The sequence below is a fragment of the Callorhinus ursinus genome, unplaced genomic scaffold, assembly GCF_003265705.2.
Source record: "Callorhinus ursinus isolate GAN/ISIS: 27379988/994484 unplaced genomic scaffold, GSC_fseal_2.0 scaffold3, whole genome shotgun sequence".
Taxonomy (NCBI): domain Eukaryota; kingdom Metazoa; phylum Chordata; class Mammalia; order Carnivora; family Otariidae; genus Callorhinus; species Callorhinus ursinus.
In genome coordinates, this window is record NW_027397065.1 from 72,800,731 (window position 1) to 72,821,319 (window position 20,589).

Consider the following 20,589-nt stretch of genomic DNA (forward strand, 5'->3'; position numbering starts at 1 on the left):
TCTTTTTTTTTTTTTAGATTTTGTTAAATTTCCTAGGTTTAAAATAATAGTCTTTGAAAATCTACACTTAACAAAATAAATTTTATTTTGTTAACTTTTTATTTAAATTCCAGTTTGTTAACACAGTGTAATATTAGTTTCTGGTGTAGAATTTAGTTGTTAATCACTTACATACAACACCTAGTGCCAATCACATGTGCCATTCTTAATATACATCCCCCTGCCCACCTCCCCTCTGGTAACTATCAGTTTGTTCTCTATAGTTAAGAGATTGTTCTTGGTCTGCTTCTCCATCCCCCCCCCATATTTTCACCTGTTTTGTTTCTTACATTCCAAATATGAGTGAAATCATATCGTATTTGTCTTTCTCTGACTGACTTATTTCACGTAGCATAATATTCTCTAGCTCCATCCATCATTGCAAATGGCAAGATTTTATTCCTTTTTATGCCTGAGTAATATTCCACAACAAAATAAATATTAAATAATAAATAATCATACATGCAAACATTTTTGTGTGTGTATGTGTATATACACATACATATACAGTCAAATCCCATTATTCACAGTAGACATATTTTATAATATCAACACAAACACTGATTTTGCAAATACTACATCATTGCTCCTAGGGAAAATATAGGATTTGAACCTCTCATAACATTTTTGTCAACTGGTCAATACACAGACTTTTTTTTACATGTGTTTCTGTTTAAAGACACCTTATTTAAAATAAACTAACGATTCATTGACATTGAACTAAGTGCCAACAGCACTTTAATTCATGCCTGAACACATATTTTATCAAAGCTGCTCACACTCTTCTTGTTCTTAGGAACCTTTTATAACACCTCAGAACTATTCATGGTGGCCATTTTATTTTATTTTGTTTATTTATTTATAAGATTTTATTTATTTGTCAGAGAGAGAGAGGGAGAGAGCACAAGCAGGGGGAGCTGCAGGCAGAGGGAGAAGCAGACTCCCCACTGAGCAGGGAGCCTGATGCGGGACTTGATCCAGGACCTTGAGATCATGACCTGAGCCGAAGGCAGTCACTTAAGTGACTGAGCCACCCAGATGTCCCCACGGTGGCCATTTTAAACAGTGAAACAACCAACAAAAAAACCCCAAAAGAATGCAAAATATGTAGCAGTATATAGACCATGAAGAAGGCACTTACATGAGATCGGAAACAAGAAGGCAGATTTTCCCTTAGCTGGGAATGCTCATGCACGTGGCAGACTCAAAATTTTTACCTCTGATTATTTATTATTTAATATTTATTTTGTTGTGGAATATTACTCAGGCATAAAAAAGGATAAAACCTTGCCATTTGCAATGATGGATGGAGCTAGAGAGTATTATGCTATGTGAAATAAGTCAGTCAGAGAAAGACAAATATGCTACGATTTCACTCATATTTGGAATGTAAGGTTATTCCCATTGCATATATTCACAAATGAATGACAATGTAAATGCCACAAATACTGACTTTGGAGTTACAATAAATACATTTTTGTGAGGAGGAGAAATCACAACTATGGAATTTACAAATAATGAGGATTGACTGTACATACACACACAGTTGTGTGTATAGAGATTTTACCTCACATGGCAGGATAATTTGACCATTAATTATCAACACGTAACAATGTAATATATTTTCAAGAAATGAAATAAAATACATTTCTATAAGTGCTGTTTTTCTTTGCTAAAACAAATGTAATTAATGACATAAAAAGGTTTGGGGAAAATAGAGGTTATTCCAAGACTAACAAATTTCCAGATATTTAGTAGCCAAGAGAAATTCTTGCCTTTATATACCTTTGATTCACTTTTAAGTGTGATGCTTTTTTCTAAGTTTTATTGAAAAGACTAGTCTTATAAATATTTAAGCTGACTGTTGGGAAACTTTAAATAGTTGAACACAAGAAAGTCATTGAAACATTTCATTTCTTAGGAGAGGAAGACTCACCACTTCGTGGAAAAGAAGCTTTGATATCTAGTGTCAGATACCCTGAAAAGGAGAGGAATCTCAAATTAAATGTAGAATATGTTCATAGAAAATTTATCATTTTTAATAACAAAAAAAGATAATTCAACCAGATGTATTAGCTAATAAAACTGATAAACATCATTGAGTAGAAAGACTTGACTAAAATCTAGTTTCTCACTTTGTCTTTTTGTTAACACATTCAACTGGGTGGGAGAAAAATATATTTCCAATAAACAACACTTTGATAATTTCAAAGCACTTGCCTCATATAAGTAGGTTTAATGTATAACTTAATAAGGAGAATTGTTAGAAAGGCTCATGGCAAGAATTCCAATTATCTTAAAGCATGCTACTCTTAAAACAAATGTGGAAATATGAGACAATTATTGATATGTTTTCACATAAATTATGTAGATACCTTAGCCACTAAATTAAATAATCATATTATTTTTGAAATCAGGTTGTATAAATACACAAATGATAAGAATACTTTGACAGATCTGAAAAATAACTAATTCAACATTAACTAAAACAAACTAAGATTAATATACTGAGTAAATAATTTAGATTAGGTGACTAGGATCAGTAATAGACATTTGCTTTTCATTATATATCACTTTTGAAGGATTAAACTTAATGTTAAAAACAGCACATATATTTTATATTAAGATATTTATATATATTAATAAAAAGAGGATATAAAGAAAATACAGAAAACATAAAAGTTTTTAAAGTCCAATGGATTTACTAAGTGATAGTTAAACTGTTGAGTATTAAACCAAAATGAAAACTACAGGGATGCCTGGGTGGCTCAGTCAGTTAAGCATCTGCCTTTGGCTCAGGTCATGATCTCAGAGGTCCTGGGATCCAGCCCCACACCGGGGTCCCTGCTGAGCTGGGAGTCTGTTTCTCCCTCTTCCTCTGCCCCTCCCGCTGTTCATGCTCTCTCTCTCTCTTTCTCCCAAATAAAATAAAATCTAAAAAAAAAATGGAAACGACAGTATAAAGTTTTCTGCAATTTCAACTCCATATCCAAAATGTCATAACATTTCTTATTCACTTAAAATGAAAAAAATCCATAGATCTATTTTCATGAAAAAGAGCTTTATACTAATAATTATATATATAAAGGATGTTTGTCATTTCACAGCACATCTTTTTTTTGGAGTACTTTTTGGTAAGCAGCCAGTGTATCAAGCAGTTAGACAATGATTTCATGGACTGGTCATGGCAAAATCAACACATTTCACAGTATGGCACAAATTAATGAAAACAGCTGCAAAAATATGAATAATGTCAAATGCCTTTTAGATGTTTCTAATGAACAAAATGAATCAAAATAAAAATATATCTAAATATGAACTTGACATTTCTTGTTTTATTTCCAAGGTTATACAAAACTATAGCAAGTGTATATGAATCAACAACTTGACTATACACTAAATTTTTAAAATGCTATTTTCTTTGATAAGAATAGATTATTTTTGGATATATCATATTTCTAAAAAATGCTATGTAATTGTTGCTTTTCATTTTTTCTCAATAGATTTGAATCTAAGTTTTCTTTGGCATTATGCACTTATTCCTAGTCTTTAAACACAAAATAATAAACAAAATCCAAAAATTGAAAACAATAAAATATACTTCTTAATATTATGTTTAGTTATAATTACAAAGGAGAATTAATAACATGACTCTTAGGGGTGCCTGAGTGGCACAGCCTGTTAAGCCTCTGTGGTTTTGGCTGGGGCCCTGATCTTAGGGTCGTGAGATCAAGCCCCATATGGGGCTCGATACTCAGTGGGGTCTGCTTGAGAATCTCTCTCCCTCTCCCTCTGCTCCTCTCCACCCCTTCTAAAATAAATAACAAATAAATAAATAAATAACATGACTTTTATAAATAACAGAAGAGAAACATATAAAATATTATTCAGCTAAGTAATTAACAATGGAACCAATGAAATGGTATGGCTGGCTCAAATTCAGTAATAAAAAAGAATGAAGTACTGATATATGCTACACTAGGAGAAAAATCATTAAATATTACGCTAAATGAAAGAAGCAAGTGGGAAAAAAAAAGACTACATTTTTTAAGATTCCATTCTGAAATGTCTAGAATAGGCAAATCTATAGAGGCAGAAGGTAGACGAAGGTTTGCCTAGGATTGGGGCTGGAATGAATGAGAAAGAAAGGCAGGGGAGGTTAGTGCTAATATATATGGTGTTTCTTCGTGGGAGAGTGATGAAAATTTTAAAATTCTAAAAGTTGTGAAACTTTGTGAATGTACTAAAAAACATTTACTTTACATTTTAATAGGTGATGTGTATGTATTTATTAAATTATATCTTAACAGAGCTATTTAAAAAAAAGAACCTAAGGTACAGAGGCTTTTTTTTAAAGATTTTATTTATGTATTTGAGATAGAAAGACAGTAATCAAGAGAGCAGGAACAGGGGAGCAGAGGGAGAGGCAGAAGCAGGCTCCCCGCTGAGCAGGGAGCCCCCTGCAGGGCTGGATTCCAGGACTCCGGGAGCATGACCTGAGCTAAGGGCTGATGCTTAACGGAGTGAGCCATCCAGATGCCCCAAGGTACAGAGTTTTATTTATTTATTTATTTTAAAGATTTTATTTATTTATTTAATTGACAGAGAGAGAGAGAGAGAGAGAGAGAGACAGTGAGAGAGGGAACACAGGCAGGGGGAGTGGGAGAGCGAGAAGCAGGTTTCCCGCCAAGTAGGGAGCTTGATGTAGGCTCAATCCCAGGACCCTGGAACCATGACCTGAGCCGAAGGCAGTCGCCCAACCAACTGAGCCACCCAGGCGCCGCAAGGTACAGAGTTTTGAACAGTCTGTCAAAGAATGCTAAAATAGAGGCGCCTGGGTGCTGTTGTCAGTTAAGCCTTCCACTCCTGGCTTGGCTCAGATCCTTATCGCAGGGTCGTGAGATCCAGTCCCTTGTCGCACTCTGTGCTCAGCACCGAGTCGGCTTAAGATTCTCTCTCCCTTTGCCCCTCCTCCTGCTCTCTCTCTCTAAAATAAATAAATAAATCTTTTTAAAAAAAAGAATGCTGAAATAAATTTTCTAGTAAATAAAAATACAGAGCATAAAATTTTAATCTTTGAAATGGTTAATTTTCAACTCAAAAAATATTTACAAGTTTATTTGTAACTTGACAGTTAGTGGTCTATAGTCAAACAGCAAATAACAAAGTCAAACATAGGTATCTTGTCCTAGAAAATTAAGTAGTAATCACACTATAAACTTATCAAAGATGTTCCCAGTATGATATGTAAGAACCTATTTATTCTGTGTATCAAAGCTTCCAATATTATTTTTTTCTTAACAACTGTAAAAAAAAATAAAATACGAACCACAGATAATGAGTAAAACTGACAAGTAGAAGCTGTTTACAATATTACTGAAGATTTCTGCACATTTATTTTGAAGTTGAAAAATTTTTCTCAGCACCTCCTTTGTGCTGTTTGTGACCATAAATAATATCAAAAGATTGTTCGTGATCATGCATGCACAAACTCACTCCACTGGTCTCATCTTGTTTTATATATGATCATTTACATAGGTGTAGCAGTAAATGATAATCAAGACATAGAAACCATGTTGAACACTATTAAGGCAGGTGAGTTAACTTGAATGTACATTTTTATAAAGAATGTGATAGGACATTCAAAAGACGATTAGTTGTTTTTCCATCCTGTCGCTATAAAACTAAAGTCAAGAATCTTTTCACAGAATCTACAGTCACAATATAGAGAATTTCCTCTTCAGGGTTCAGACACCCTTTTCACTTGTCAAAGACACAAATTTTGCCTGCAGTTTATAATAAAGCCTCCAGGCAAACTTCCAAGGAAAGAACAATTCACCTACTGAATGATACAACTAAATAAAAATGATTAATTTATTACAGTAACCAACTATCAAATTGAAAAAAAGAAAAAAATTCTCTATGGGGTATAATAAAAAATATTTCATAAGCACTCAATATTTTTCCTGATAATAAGATACATGCTGAAAAGCATTCACAAGGACATATTAGTAAGTTCTTTTTAGTTTATTTAACTTATATTATAAATAAGTCCACCGGCAGTGCATACACTTAGTTAATATTTTAACACATTCTGCTTCATTTCTTATTCAGATATTATAAATCAAGGGCATATAATTTGCCTCCCCCAAATATTTTATGCTTTGCTATGAATGGTAAAGACTTATTTGTCACTATCTCTTTCATATTACAGGGAAGATGGCATTTAATTTTAGGTGAACACTACTATCACTTTCATTGAAATGCAAAATACATCCTGTTACCTTAGATACACAGAGTATTTATCTGTTGTGATTGTTGATAGTATATCCTCAACCACCTGTGCTAATTATAACACACCCAAAGTTATTAATTTCTCCTTCCTAGAAAAAACTAGGATGTATGTATGTAACCGAGAAGTAGAAAGTATGTAATTGTATGTATATATTACACGTGAATATATTATCACATTAGCTAAGCTCATGAGGACATATCAATAGATCCATGCCCATGCACAATTCTTTTCCATTTGTTTAAAATTGCAAAATGTAATAAAATCATTAACAGAACTAAAAGACTGTAGCTACTCTGGAGCATATTAAAGTCAGAAGCAAAAACACCTGTATTAAAAAAGATATATAGAAATCAAGCAAATATCCAAATATTATTGAACTGCATATATATTCAAAGGTTAAACTTCGGTAAGTATCTTGAAAATATGTTTTTTCTGATCTACTATAAGACCTAATTAGTATTGATAGCACACATTTTGTCAAAATTACAGTTCTTTCATATTCAATATAATTTTTCAATTTTAATCTGAGTATATATTAGTAATTGCAGTTTATCTAATTCATGAATCAGTATTAGAATTTTGAAAGTTTAGTGTAACTAAGGGTTTTATGAGAACTAAATATTATTTTTAAAATGAAATGTATGTTTTCAATTCCCACACTGATTAAATCATTTCAAAGGGATATAGACATTAATTTATTGACATTTTGACAAGAACAACAACAAAATATTGAGCATATCTGGTTTGTCCAAAGATTCAGGTTAATTACATAAACTTAGATGTTTATATAAAAATATATCTGATCTCTCAATTTCTGTCAGGATGATTTTGTTTTAAAGTTTAGTATAAATATTATACTAGCAAAACGGTAGGATCAGAAGTCTTACTAGTGCTTGTTCCTCCAAAGAAACTCCAATTAAACAATGATATATGGACCAAAATACCTTTATAAGAAATCCAAAATAGCCAAGATGTTGCATTTGGCAGACAACTTCTAAAATAACTTAAGTACAATTACAAAACTCTAAAAACATGACTCTCCTACAAAATAGAAGGAATACATGTCAAAATCCTTTAGTTAATTATGGAACAGTAATAGTTTAAACTTGGTCTAAGGAAGAATTAGAGAAACAGAAATTAATGTACTCAGCCAGTCAAAATAGTGTTAAAATGAATTTGCTTACATATACAAAACTGTTTAGTATCTTTCAGGGCAATAATGCCAGTATTTTTTGAGTTATCATTTTTGTCAGACAGAAATCTATAAAGCAACATTTGCACTATAATTAAATAATAAATTCCAAAGTCAGACACAGGTAAATATTCCTAGAGGCTTAAGTATTCCTCGGGAAAACATTAAATGAGGGCTTATGGTACTTAAAGGATATATATATTCAATTTGATTTCTAAGTTTGAATAATTTTCTTAAAAAATATAAAAGAAAAATATATCTACCTAGTCTAATGAAATAATAGGTGATATATAGAATTAAATTTTTATACCATTGCTTAACTGACATATTCTTGACATATTCCATAACAGTCTTCTCATCTAAGAGAAGCAATTTTGGAAGATGTAAGAAAAACAATAATTGCAAGAAAATTATTACATTGTAAATTTACCTGGAATAGCCAAAATTTAGATCAATTATAAAAAAAGTCCCCATATATATATATATATATATATTGGCTTATGCCTTGTTCATAAAAGATATGTGTCTATAAAAATTACCCTCTCTCAGAAAGCAACAAGAATACTGGAAAATATATGAAGAAAAAGTTTTTAGACTTGAACAACAGGCAGAGCAGGGCTGTGATCTCTGAAAGAAATTAAATTAAGTAAGCCCTGTGATTAACCTAGCTTAGAGCAATTTCCAGGTCATACTAGATGGAGAAGAAAACTAACCCTCATCAGTGATCTCACTGAGTTGAGAAGTGGGGATTGCTTTTGGAGGATGATGATATGACTAGTGTTTGTGTGGCAGAATATCAGAGAAGAGATGCAAAGAGACAGAGCTACAAAGACCAGTTGTTGGGTCTCCTTGAATCTTTTACAATGGGTTCATTTGTGTGTAGTAGAGAACTCTATGAGGATTGTAAAAGAACCACTGTATGCACCTGGCCACATAATTTCCAGAGCTCATAGCTGGCTGGGAATAGTTCAGTTTCAACCAGTGGAAGGCGAGAGACATTGTAACATATAAAGGTTTGGAAAGTATCCAAAAGAGTAAATTTTATTTTATTTTTTTAATAATAGCACTTTTTTTTTAGGATTTTATTTATTTGTCAGAGAGAAAGACAGAGTCAGGCAGAGGGAGAAGCAGGGTCCCTGCTGAGCAAGGAGCCCAATGTGGGACTCAATCCCAGGACCCTGGGATCATGACCTGAGCCGAAGGCAGACGCTTAACGACTGAGCCACCCAGGTGTCCCCAAAAGAGTAAATTTTAATAAGAGGACTAAACTAGGCCTAGAATAAAGATTACAGTGGACTCAGCCTAAGGAAGCTTAGAAACAAGTCATGGAAAGATTAAACGTATCCCAAGTAACTGATCTTCAACAAGGTAAAGTTCATTTCATTAAAATTTATTCTATTCTTTAAAAAACAGTGTTAAGGAAACAAAGGACAGGCTAGACACTGAGAGAAAATACTTGAAAAATACATACTTGATAATAAGCATGTTAATAATATATGAGAAACTCTTAAAATTTAGTAAGAGTGAGGACAAACAGCCAAACTTTAAATAAACTGGCAAAATATTTGAAACAACTCCGAAAATGATATATATGGATGACAACCAAGTACAGAAAAAAAAAAATACTAAACACATTATTCTCTGGGGAAATGAAACTTAGCCATAGTGAGATACAACTGAAGACCCAATAAAATGGCTAAAAATTTAAAATCTGTAAATAAGGGCGCCTGGGTGGCTCAGTTGGTTAAGCGACTGCCTTCGGCTCAGGTCATGATCCTGGAGTCCCAGGATCGAGTCCCGCATCCGGCTCCCTGCTCGGCAGGGAGTCTGCTTCTCCCTCTGACCCTCCCCCCTCAGGTGCTCTCTCTCTCTCTCTCTCTCTCTCTCTCTCTCTCTCTCTCTCTCAAATAAATAAATAAAATCTTTAAAAAAATAAAATAAAATCTGTAAATAAAAAATAAGGCATTAAGAACAAGAAAACATAATCTTAATGGGATAGAGCTATATCTTGCCCACAGTTCACCAGGTATTGTCAGTAAGAACCCTTAATGAAAATATGGCATGAAACCAAAACAAGGTCTGTTTTTCTTTCCAAACACAACACAATGACAGTTTGGCAAACTTTTGAGATTTTCAAGGAAAAAGTAAAATACACTCTTCTTATAACAAACTCAGAGTATACACTCTGTCCTAGTGACTGAATCACTTCGAAAAAAGCACATGCAAATCATGGAAATCAAGAAAAACTGTTATAATTTTAGCTGATATCATTATCTAACTTGTAAACATAAAATAATTAATAGCTAGTCTATTAAAAGAACTACATGATTTCCTTAACTGCCCAAGAACAATTTAATAATACAAATAACAAGTGTGAAAAAAATAATGGGAAATGATTAGATTTATGTGATACCTTACTGAAGAATGAAAGAAAAGCTTGAAAATGTAGAATGATGTATCATGTTTCCATGGCTACATATAATATTTGAAAACTGTCAGTTTGGGCTCAAATTCAAAATATAGCAAAATAGCCACCAAATAAAAAATTCTAAAACAATTGTTTCTGGGACAGATTATAACATTGTAAAGTTCATCTGCAAGAGAAAATTTGAGTGTCTTCACCATAAAATGGTATATCATGCCATGAAATTTAATGCCATAGAGAACAGCGGATGATGGGAATAGATCCTTGAGGTAAGCTGGTACTGAGAGGTCAGTTAGAGTAGGAGGAGCCATTATCAATAAGATTGGAGTGAAGCTTGCAGTAAAATGGAGGACAGCCAGAAGTCTGCAGTACCACAGAAGCCAAACCAAGAGTGTTTTTAAAAGGTAAGAGAAATCAGTTGTGTTTCCAGTCAATTAAGATGAGAACTGCATAGTAAACTTGCTAATGCACAACAAAAAAGATTTTTATAAAAGAAACTAAGTGAAATGTAGGTACCACAGACCAGATTGTTGTAAATCAAGAATAGGTGAGCATATCAAAGAAATAAATGTTAAACGACATTGAAGTCTGTCTGGGGAAAAAAAACAAAAACAAAAACAGAAACAGATGTAGGGGTCCACTGGTCATGGACGCTTCTTCTTTTTAAATGGAAGTGTTAGTTTGCTATGGAAGGTAGGTGTTTTATAAGTTATTGAAGCTGATTCAGTGAAGAAGGACAAATGTTTTGTGAATGTTGAGGCCCCAGCAGTAGGTGTATGAGGAAGAGATAAAGCCCTCTTTGGCTATCTTTGAAGCAAAGATATTAATTGAACTTATAAATTAATGTAATGGCCATGTTTAGTCCAAACTCACCATGAATGGTAACAAGAGTTGGGGTGGGAGGTGGAGGGTAAAGAAGGAAATCTTGAGCCAAGAGGCAAAAATCAGTGGGGGGTGGCTCAGTCGGTTAAATGTCTGCCTTTGGTTTAGGTCATGATCCAGAGTCCTGGGATGGAGCCCCATGTCAGGCTCCCTGCTCAGCAAGGAGTTTCCCTCTCCCTCTCCCTCTGTCCCTCCCTTGCTCATGATTGCTCTCTCTCTTTCTCTCAAATAAATAAAAAAACCTTAAAACACACACACACACACACACACACACACACACACACAGAACCAAAAAACATCAATTGGGGGAAGAGTGACCAAAATCTTTCATATTGCCAGTAAGTCTCAAAATGAGCTATCCTCTTTACTTCCCTTAGTTCTCTGATTTCATCTCCCACCCCATTTTCCCCATTCTGTTGCAACCACACTACAGACTTTTTCTCTCAAATATCCAGCCATTCTTACTGTCTTTGCTCAAAGGTACTTTCTCCTAGGAGGTACACAGACTACATTATGTAAAATTTCAACACTTTAGCACTAAAATCCTCCATGTCCTATTTTACTTTTTGCCCAAATAGTTACTTTCCAACAAATCTATTAAGTTATCATTATTTATCATCTTTCTCTACCTACTACATTGTAAATTTAGAGAAGATGATAATAATAGGAGTAGCAGTACATAATATATTTAGGGGGCATGAGCTTCAAATAAGGGAACAGAAAGGAAGAAAGCTAATTTGGAAGTGCCAAGGTGAAGTGATTAAAGTAAGTAATCCATCTCCTGCCCTGAAGCATGTGAAAAATGACTAATAAAACAAATCCCACTGGAAAGGACTGCAGCACCATTGGACGGCATACATTTCTCAGTTGGGTAAATCAGGTAAGGGGGGGATTCAGAAAAGAGGATGAGAATATAGAGGAGTTTGGGGATCACTTATTTTGTTGTCCAAAAATCACAGTAAAACTTTTGTGAGGATGTGAAGCCTTGGGGAAATAGTTCCCATCAGGTGCTGTACACGTTGGTATGGGAATGACGGTTGCAGGGAAACAGATGACCTGAAAAACAGATTTCTGTTGAAGAACAAAATAAATAGGTAGGCAAGGCAAGACAGCTTGATTGCCGAGGCGTTAACGTAGGTACGGCAGCTGGTTCAATATATGGTTTTGAATACTCTGTTCCCAGCGACGTTAGTGATATTAGGAATGAACATACACTTTTCGGTTGAGATTAACTTAATGCTTAATCGATGAAGAAGATGTCTTTAAACACTCAACCAATAGGGGGATAGTAATACTTTCATAAGTTATCCTTTGTTGGGGAAATTTCTTTGGGCCATTCCCATTATAAATTCACAACGTTTTATAACCACAATGGCTGCAAATAAAATATATTTTCTCAGCTGTAAAATAAGATTAATTATTTCTAAATTGTGTTGAGGTCATATGATTTTATTCTTTTGTTCAAGGTGGTTTGCAAACTGGTTTTTGTTTCTGAATTCCATGCTTAATCTCATTGGAAAATCAATTATGGAATTACAGAGGGCTGAAGACTATGGGCACAGAATTTTTTATTTTTTATTTATTTTTATTCTTTAAGATTTATTTATTTATTTTAGAGAGAGAAAGAGCATGAGCGGGAGGGGCAGAGGGAGAGGGAGAGAGAATCTCCAGCAGACTCTATGCTGAGTGTGGAGCCCGATGGAGGGCTCCATCTCACAATCCTGAGATCATGACCTGAGCTGAAGCCAAGGGTCAGATGCCTAACCAACTGTGCCACCCAGGCACCCATGGGCAAAGAATTTTTTAACTAACTGAGCCACCCAGGCGCCCCAAGGGCAAAGAATTTTTTAAAGGTTAATGGTGCGATCTAATAGCTAAAAAGAATAACTAAACAAAGCAAAGGAGGTTATTAAATCATTATCCTCCTGCTTTGTTTTTATATTCCAAGGTAATGAGAACTTTTGTGTGACAAATTTCCCCAGATTCACCCATTGAGAGGGATGCAGTGGTCATGATATTTACAAAAAGTCATGAATTGACTCTACTCCCATTGACAGAATCATATTACCCTCACATTCATATTTCAATTCTGGCTGCTACAAGGGAAGTTTTTGGAGTTTCTCTATGCCCTAATCGATTTCCATAACTTCTATTTTCTTCCACCACTTCTATATTATCTCCATTGAATGACTGAATAAAACACCATGTGATATTTTCTCCTGCTATTGACATTGGTATTGTCAAAATAGGTAGGAAAATTGATCTAAATCTAAATTGTTAATGCCCAATGTTAAGTCCCCATCTAATTTCTTAGCATTAGATCAATTCATGGGTGTTCAGTCACACTACAGATTGATTGCCAGTGGCTTAGGTAAGCAATAATGATTAAATCAACTGATGTCAGTGTGCAGAGAGATACATTAGGAACCATGGCAAACTCAGTGGAGCACTTATGGGTTATTAAGTTTGGTATTTATAGATGGAGAAGTTTTGTTTGTTTGTTAGAAGCAGGTATGGACCTGGTCAGCATTAGAAAGAAAATTATGGTAATTTGCTGCTCTCTATTTTTGAATTAATTTATTTTGAAGGACATTTCAATTGAAGCTAATGATATTTTAGTTAATGCTTATGCCCATTTTTTAAATCACCTTTTTTTGCCAACTGCATTCAAACTTTTAGGTTGTAGATATGACTACTGGTATCTGGATTGAAATGGAGACAAAATTCATTTAAACAATGTAGTCAGGGAACTGAGTGTTTGCATGATTTGTGGAACATTAAGATATGTCTGTATTGATTAATTACATAAGACACACTGAGCCACTGGTAAAAGGTAATTGAATGTTTCATAAAGGAGGGGAGACAGTTTTAATCTACAAAGTATGGACTAAAATTTTATGACAAAAGAGTGATAACAAAATAACTGTCATTATTTACAGATGATAGGTTCCTTTATATATGAAACTCTGATTTATTTCAATACATAGACATCATTATATATGCACAATAATTTTATAACAAAAATTATAATATTCTATTAAGAAATATAAAAAACAAAAATATTAATTGATAGCTTTAATACCATTCAGATCCTAATTATCTCATAACTGACTTATAGTTTTAATGGAATTTCAATCAAGAGGCCTAATAGAATTTTACAAAAAATTGATATTCTGATTCTAAATATATCATGTGAAGGACAATGTAGGCCAGAATAACTAGGCCACTTCTGAACAGGAAGAATGAGAGGTGGTGTTCTGTTATTCTAGATATTAGAACTTATTGTGAAGCTGTAGTAATTAAGATACTGTTGTATTACTATTGCAGAAATAGATATATTTCTAGTAGAGTGGTATGAAGAGCCCATAAAAATATCCAAGTTCTCTAGAACTTTATCTTATGAAATATATTGCATGCCATATCAGTGAGGAGAGGTAGTTTTCTTTAACACATGGAATTTTAAAAAAGATTATGTGTGTGAAAAATAAAAGCATATATTGAAGGCATGCCATATATATGCATATGTGTATATATACACATAATCTAAAATTAAAATAGATTAAAATCTAGGTTGATTAAAAAAATCCTTCAAATACATGAATAGAAAATATGGTTAATATCAGGGTAGGGAAGTTATTATTTTAAATTACTAATTAAACAAAGAATGTATGAAAATTTAATTATGTTTAAATCAAGAGATTTTTTCATAAAAAGACACCCTAAGGAAATTTCATAAAAGACATTATAAACTTCTTAATGATGCTTGCAATTTTAAAGACCAAGAAACAATTATTATTAAGAATATGTAAAGGACTCTTACAATTTCATAAGAAAATCAGAAGCAATAAAAAAGTAAAGAGAAAATGGTTAAAAAGCATTAACAGACAGATCCCATGAGAAAGAATCACATATGGCCAATATATATTTGAAGAGATATTCAATCTGGCTAATGATCAGAGAAATTCAAAACAGTACAATTATCAAATAAAATTTTATACCCATTTAATTGACAAAAATTAGAAAGCCATATGTATTAGTTTCATATTCCTGCTATTTAAAGAAATACCACAAACCTGGTAATTTAAACAACATGTATTTATTAGTTTATAGTTCTGGAGGTCAGAAGTATGACATGGGCCTCAGAGGGCTGAATTAAGGTTTTGCAGAGTTATATTTTTTTTCTGGAGTTTCTATACAGTTTCTAGAGGTTACCTGTACTCTTTTGCTCCTAGGCTCCCTTTGCATTCAAAGACAGCAATGTTCCTTGCGTCTTTCTCACATGGCATCACTCTGACTGACTTTCTTGCCTAGCTTTTCCACATATAAAGGGACCATGTGATTACACTGAATTGCAGGTAGTTGTAGGCAATGTATATCACCAGCATATATTATAGATAATTCAGAAAAATCTCCTTATGTTAAGGTCAGTGAGTAGTTTTATCTTCATTCCACTTGCAACCACATGTCTCCCCACTCCCTTGCCATGTAACATAACGCATACACAAGTTCTGGGGATTAGAATATGGACAACCTTGGGGGGGCATTGTTCTGCCTATAATAGCACCCAATAACAAGTATTGAGGAAGATGAAAATTCATAGTCTTTTTTATTCATTGCTGGCTGAGTGTCAAGTGACAAAACCATTTTATTAGGATGACAAGAATTACATAACAGATAACCTCATTATCTTAATAGTTTAACAAGCTAATAACTTTATTTCTTGATCAACAAAGTATCTACTGGAGAAGAGTTTCTCAAGATGTATACTTAGAAAACTGGCACATCAATTGCACTCTTAGGTTTATATCTAAAATAAATGATTGCCTTTGTACTAAGAAACACATGTAATAGGTCCTGAGACCTGGAAGGAAACACCCATCAAACTGTAGTATATTCACATGTTGAATATCACATCTCAGCCAAATTAATACAATGTAGTGTATTCCCAAAATGACTATTGCATCTCAGCCAAAATGAATAAACGATGTAAGCCCTAAAGGCAAAAGAATGTTCTTGGGGAAGTCACTTGTTTCATACTATATCAGATTCAATCTTACATGGGGAAAAAATCCACAATCATTCTTTTTGAAATGAAATGCATAGTTATAAAAGAAAAAATGAGAGCAAATAATTTATAATAATAGGTTTTAATATAGCATTTCAAGTACTGTTTTTGCTTTGAAGTCTTTCAGGAATCAACCCTAGGTAAACTTGTGTTTGCAACCCACCTATATCTTCTTCCAACAGATTTCACTGCATTAAATTGATATTGTTTTCTTCTGAATCTTTATCTAGGCAGAGAGCTCTTGAAAGGATCTAACTTGTGTTTCTCTTTATTTACAGCTTTTAAACCATGGGTATGCAAATTTATTTTGTAAAAAAAAAATTGTTTTGCTGGGCCCATGTAGTCTGTATCACAACCACTCAATTCTGATGCTGTAACATGGAAATAGGAACAGACAATACATAAAGAATGGATTTGGATGTGTTCAAATAAAACTCTATTAGTAAAAACAAGTCAGGGGATACATTTGGTCAAGGGTCGTAGTTTCCTAAAGGCCTGTCCTAGAATAACCCCTCACATCTTAACACAGAAAGTGTTGCTGGATTAGTTAGTTTGGTAAATGGTTTTCTTATAGAAGTAATTTGCATTGACTCAAATTGATACAACTGAAATGGTTTAACAAAAATGTGAGCCCACAAGCATGTTAACAAGAAAATGAGACTTCAATCTTGGTCTAAATTTTATATTGTAACTTATAGGGACATGGAAATAATTTAACACATGTTTATATGTGAGTATGTGTTATTATATGTTTTCATGGCATCCATCTACTAGTTTTCTATTGGCTATGCATCATTATCCAAACCATTCCAGAGGAATGGTGAACAACACACACCCTACTTTATTTTATAATGCTAATTTTATATAAACATACAAATGTTCTACATGTGGTCAATCATGCTTTTCACTTTATTTTGAATGTTCTATGTATTTCATTTATTATCTTGGTTGTGTTTGTATTGCTTTCTCCTTCTGTTTAGTGATTATATTGTTTACTTGTTTGTATCATTTAATATTTAGCAAATCAATCAATTCTGTGAGAATTCCCTCATAATTGTCTAAAACATTTCAGCAAACTTAACAGGGAACTAATACATAAATAATGCATAATAATACATAACTAAAGGGAAGCAGTAAAACTTACCTATCTATCCTTGTATATATCCTGACATTGTATCTTTAAATATCCTCAAATTAGGGATAAATATAGTTTCTTTAAGGTGCTAGTACCTCATCATTAGGTTATTTATGGTAACTGCTAAGTTAATGGCTTTCCATTTTTGCTGCGTATCATAAATTGTTAAAGAAATACATATTATAAAAAACAAGGTACTCAGGTATTTTATTCTAGTTTTCTCTAGTCTAATGATGGGTATTTTATTCCATTTTTTAAATTTAGGACACAGTAAATTAAACTGATTATGTGATTGAAAAGCTAAATGTAACCCTCAGTTTGAAAATCACTGTTACAGCATATAATGATATAAAGTTAGTGGTGAAAAGTCTTTTTTCACATACTGCCCATTACCTCATTTAGTTACATGCCGTGTGCTTATATTTTTAAAATTAAGATGTTAAGACATAGAAAATTGAAAAGTTTTCACTTAATTCAGAAAATCCTGACATCTTCTGTTTTGAACATAACTTCCCACTGAATTCATTACAGAAATTTCAATTATTTATCATGTAGTTCCTTTTATTAAGCTTTGTCAATTTTCTTAGTTATCAGTACTACTTATATTGGGTATTTTTTAAAATGACATACTGATACTACTATACTCAGAATCATTAAAAATAAATATTGATTTTTTTATAAATAGTTATATACAGCATATAATTTTGTGAAAAGAAATTCATTTCTAGTGAATTGATAGAATCTATTGATTCATTTAGATTTATTTGATCTATCTAGTTGAATTTTTTATGGGAGAATGGCAATTTTACAATTTTATGATTTATTTCTCCCGATCACATATAGGTAAACTCCTCTGGAGAAAAATAAATTTTCTTTCTCTTCTTCCCCTTCTTTTTCCTTCTACTCCTACTCATCTTTTTCTTCTTTCTTTCTTTTCTTCTTCTCCTTCTCCTTCTTCTTCTTCTTCCTCTTCTTCTTCTTCCTCTTCCTCTTCTCCTCCTTCTTCTTCCTGCAGCTGTGCAGTTCAGATTTGGTTTGCTAGTTTAAAAGATTTATTTTTATTTTTGTTTGTTTTACTCCATTTTATTTGTCTTTGTTTCAGTACCTAACACAGTGCCTGAAACGTATTTGGCATGATATACATATTCATTGGTTCAAACAATGACTGAGTATCATAAAGCATTATAAAAATGCTATGTGGAAAAAATGATTGCTCCATATCCAAAATAATCAGACTCAGATTCCTCATGCTCCGATAAATTAGGACTCTTACATGATGCTTAACTTTCAAAAGCACTTGCACCCCAGGTAGAGTGAACATGCTTTAGTAAGAAAAATAAAACACCAGGAATCACTTTCTCTATTTTAAAAAGAGAAATTAATCATCAGATAAAACACATAGATTTAAAGTGTTAAAAATTAAATGTATACAACAATGAGATACCACTACCTACCTATTAGAATGGCCAAAATCCAAAATACTGGTAGTATTAAATTATGGTAAGGATATGGAAGAAGAATTTATTTATTACTGGTGGGAATGCAAAATGGTACAGTCACTGAGGAAAATGGTATGGAGATTCCTCAAAAAATTAAAAATAGAACTACCTTATGATTCATAATAACATTACTGGGTATTTACTCAAAGAATACAAAAAACACTAATTCAAAAAGATACATGCATCTGTATGTTTATTGCAGCATTATTTACAATAGCCAAATTATGGAAGCAGACCAAGTGTCCATTGACAGATTAATGGATAAAGAAGATATGGTACATATCTATCTATATATACACACACACCCCCAAGGAGATATTACTCAGCTATAAAAAATAATGGAATCTTGCCATTTGCAACAACATGGGTGGAGCTAGAGAGTATAATGCTAATTGAAATAAGTCAGTCAGAGAAAGACAAATACCATAGATTTCATTTACATGTAGAATCTAAGAAATAAAACAAACAAAGAAAAAAAAAGAAGCAAACAAAAAAGCAGACTCCTAACTATGGTGAACAAACTGATGGTTAACAGAGGGGAGGTGAGTGAGGGGATGGGTGAAATAGGTGATGGGGATTAAAGAGTACACTTATCATGACAAGCACTGAGTAATGTATAGAATTGTTGAATCACTATGGTACACTTGAAACTAATATAACACTGTTAACCATACTGGAATTAAAATTAAAAAAATAAAAAAAAATAGGGTGCCTGGGTGGCTCAGTTAGTTAAGCATCTGCCTTTGGCTCAGGTCATGATCTCAGGGTCCTGGGATTGAGCCCCGCATCGGGCTCTCTGCTCAGCAGAGAGCCTGCTTCTCCCTCTCCCTCTGCCTGCATCTCTGCCTACTTGTGATATATCTCTCTGTCAAATAAATAAACAAATCTTTAAAAAAAATAAAATGAATAAAAAATAAATGATGTAGTCACTTTGGAAGGTAGTTTGGCAGTTTCTTAGAAAATTAAACAGGGGCGCCTGGTTCGCTCAGTTGTTAAGCGTCTGCCTTCAGCTCGGGTCATGATCCCAGGGTCCTGGGATCGAGCCCCGCATCAGGCTCCCTGCTCAGCAGGAAGTCTGCTTCCCCCTCTCCCTCTCCCACTCCCCTTGCTTGTGTTCCCCCTCTCGCTGTGTCTCTGTCAAATAAATAAAATCTTTAAATAAAAGAAAATTAAACATACTCTTAGCATATGATCTAGCAATCACACTTATAGGTACTTACTCAAATGAGTTAGAAACTTATGTCCCTATGAACCTGCACATAAATGTTTATGGTAGATTTATTCATATTTGCCAAAACTAGAAACAACACAGAAGTCCTTCAATAGGTGAATGGATAAACAAATCATGGTGCATTCATACAATGAAATATTATTCATGCAATAAAAATAAATGAGCTACTAAACCACAAAAAGGCAAAGAAGAATCTTAAGTGCATGTTGTTAAGTGGAAGAAACCAGTGTGAAAAGGCTACACACTGTATGATTACAATTATATGATATTCTGGAAAAAGCTAAATTATAGAGACAATAAAATGATCAATGGTTGCCAGGAGTTTCAGGGGTTAGGGTGGAAAGAGGAGATGAATAGGTAGAACACAAGGGATTTTTAGGGCAGTTAAAATATTCTGTATGATATTCTAACTGTAGAAGCATGACATGCATTTGACAAAACCCACAGAAATGGGAAACACAGAGTTAACCCTAATGTAAGTATGAACTTACATTGGTTCATTGATTGTAATAGTTACCATACCAACACAACACATTAATAATAGGACAAAATGAGAGCAAAAAGAAATGGAATAAATGAGAAGGAACACTGTACTTTCTGTTCGATCTTCCTATAAACCTAAATCTACTATAAAAATAGGCTATTTGTTTTATGATATCAGAATTAAAAAAACACCTAAATATGTAATTTATGGTCCTTTAGTTGAATAGTAAAATGGTAACTATTTCTTTATATCTAACCATGAAAACTTCCTATAGTATCTTAGGAAAATTACCACCTAAATATCTAATCTTCTGCAAAGCAATTTATCCTACCAAAAGTAAAG

General features: G+C 33.2%; 1 long non-coding RNA gene across 1 annotated transcript in view; it reads right to left on the reverse strand.

Moving 5' to 3' along the window:
* LOC141371498 (uncharacterized) overlaps positions 1-20,589 on the reverse strand; it is a 326,833-nt gene that overhangs the window by 149,225 nt on the left and 157,019 nt on the right. The window contains exon 3 of the long non-coding RNA XR_012376495.1: positions 1,976-2,017. This is a non-coding gene — a long non-coding RNA (uncharacterized lncRNA). The remainder of the gene's footprint in view (positions 1-1,975; positions 2,018-20,589) is intronic.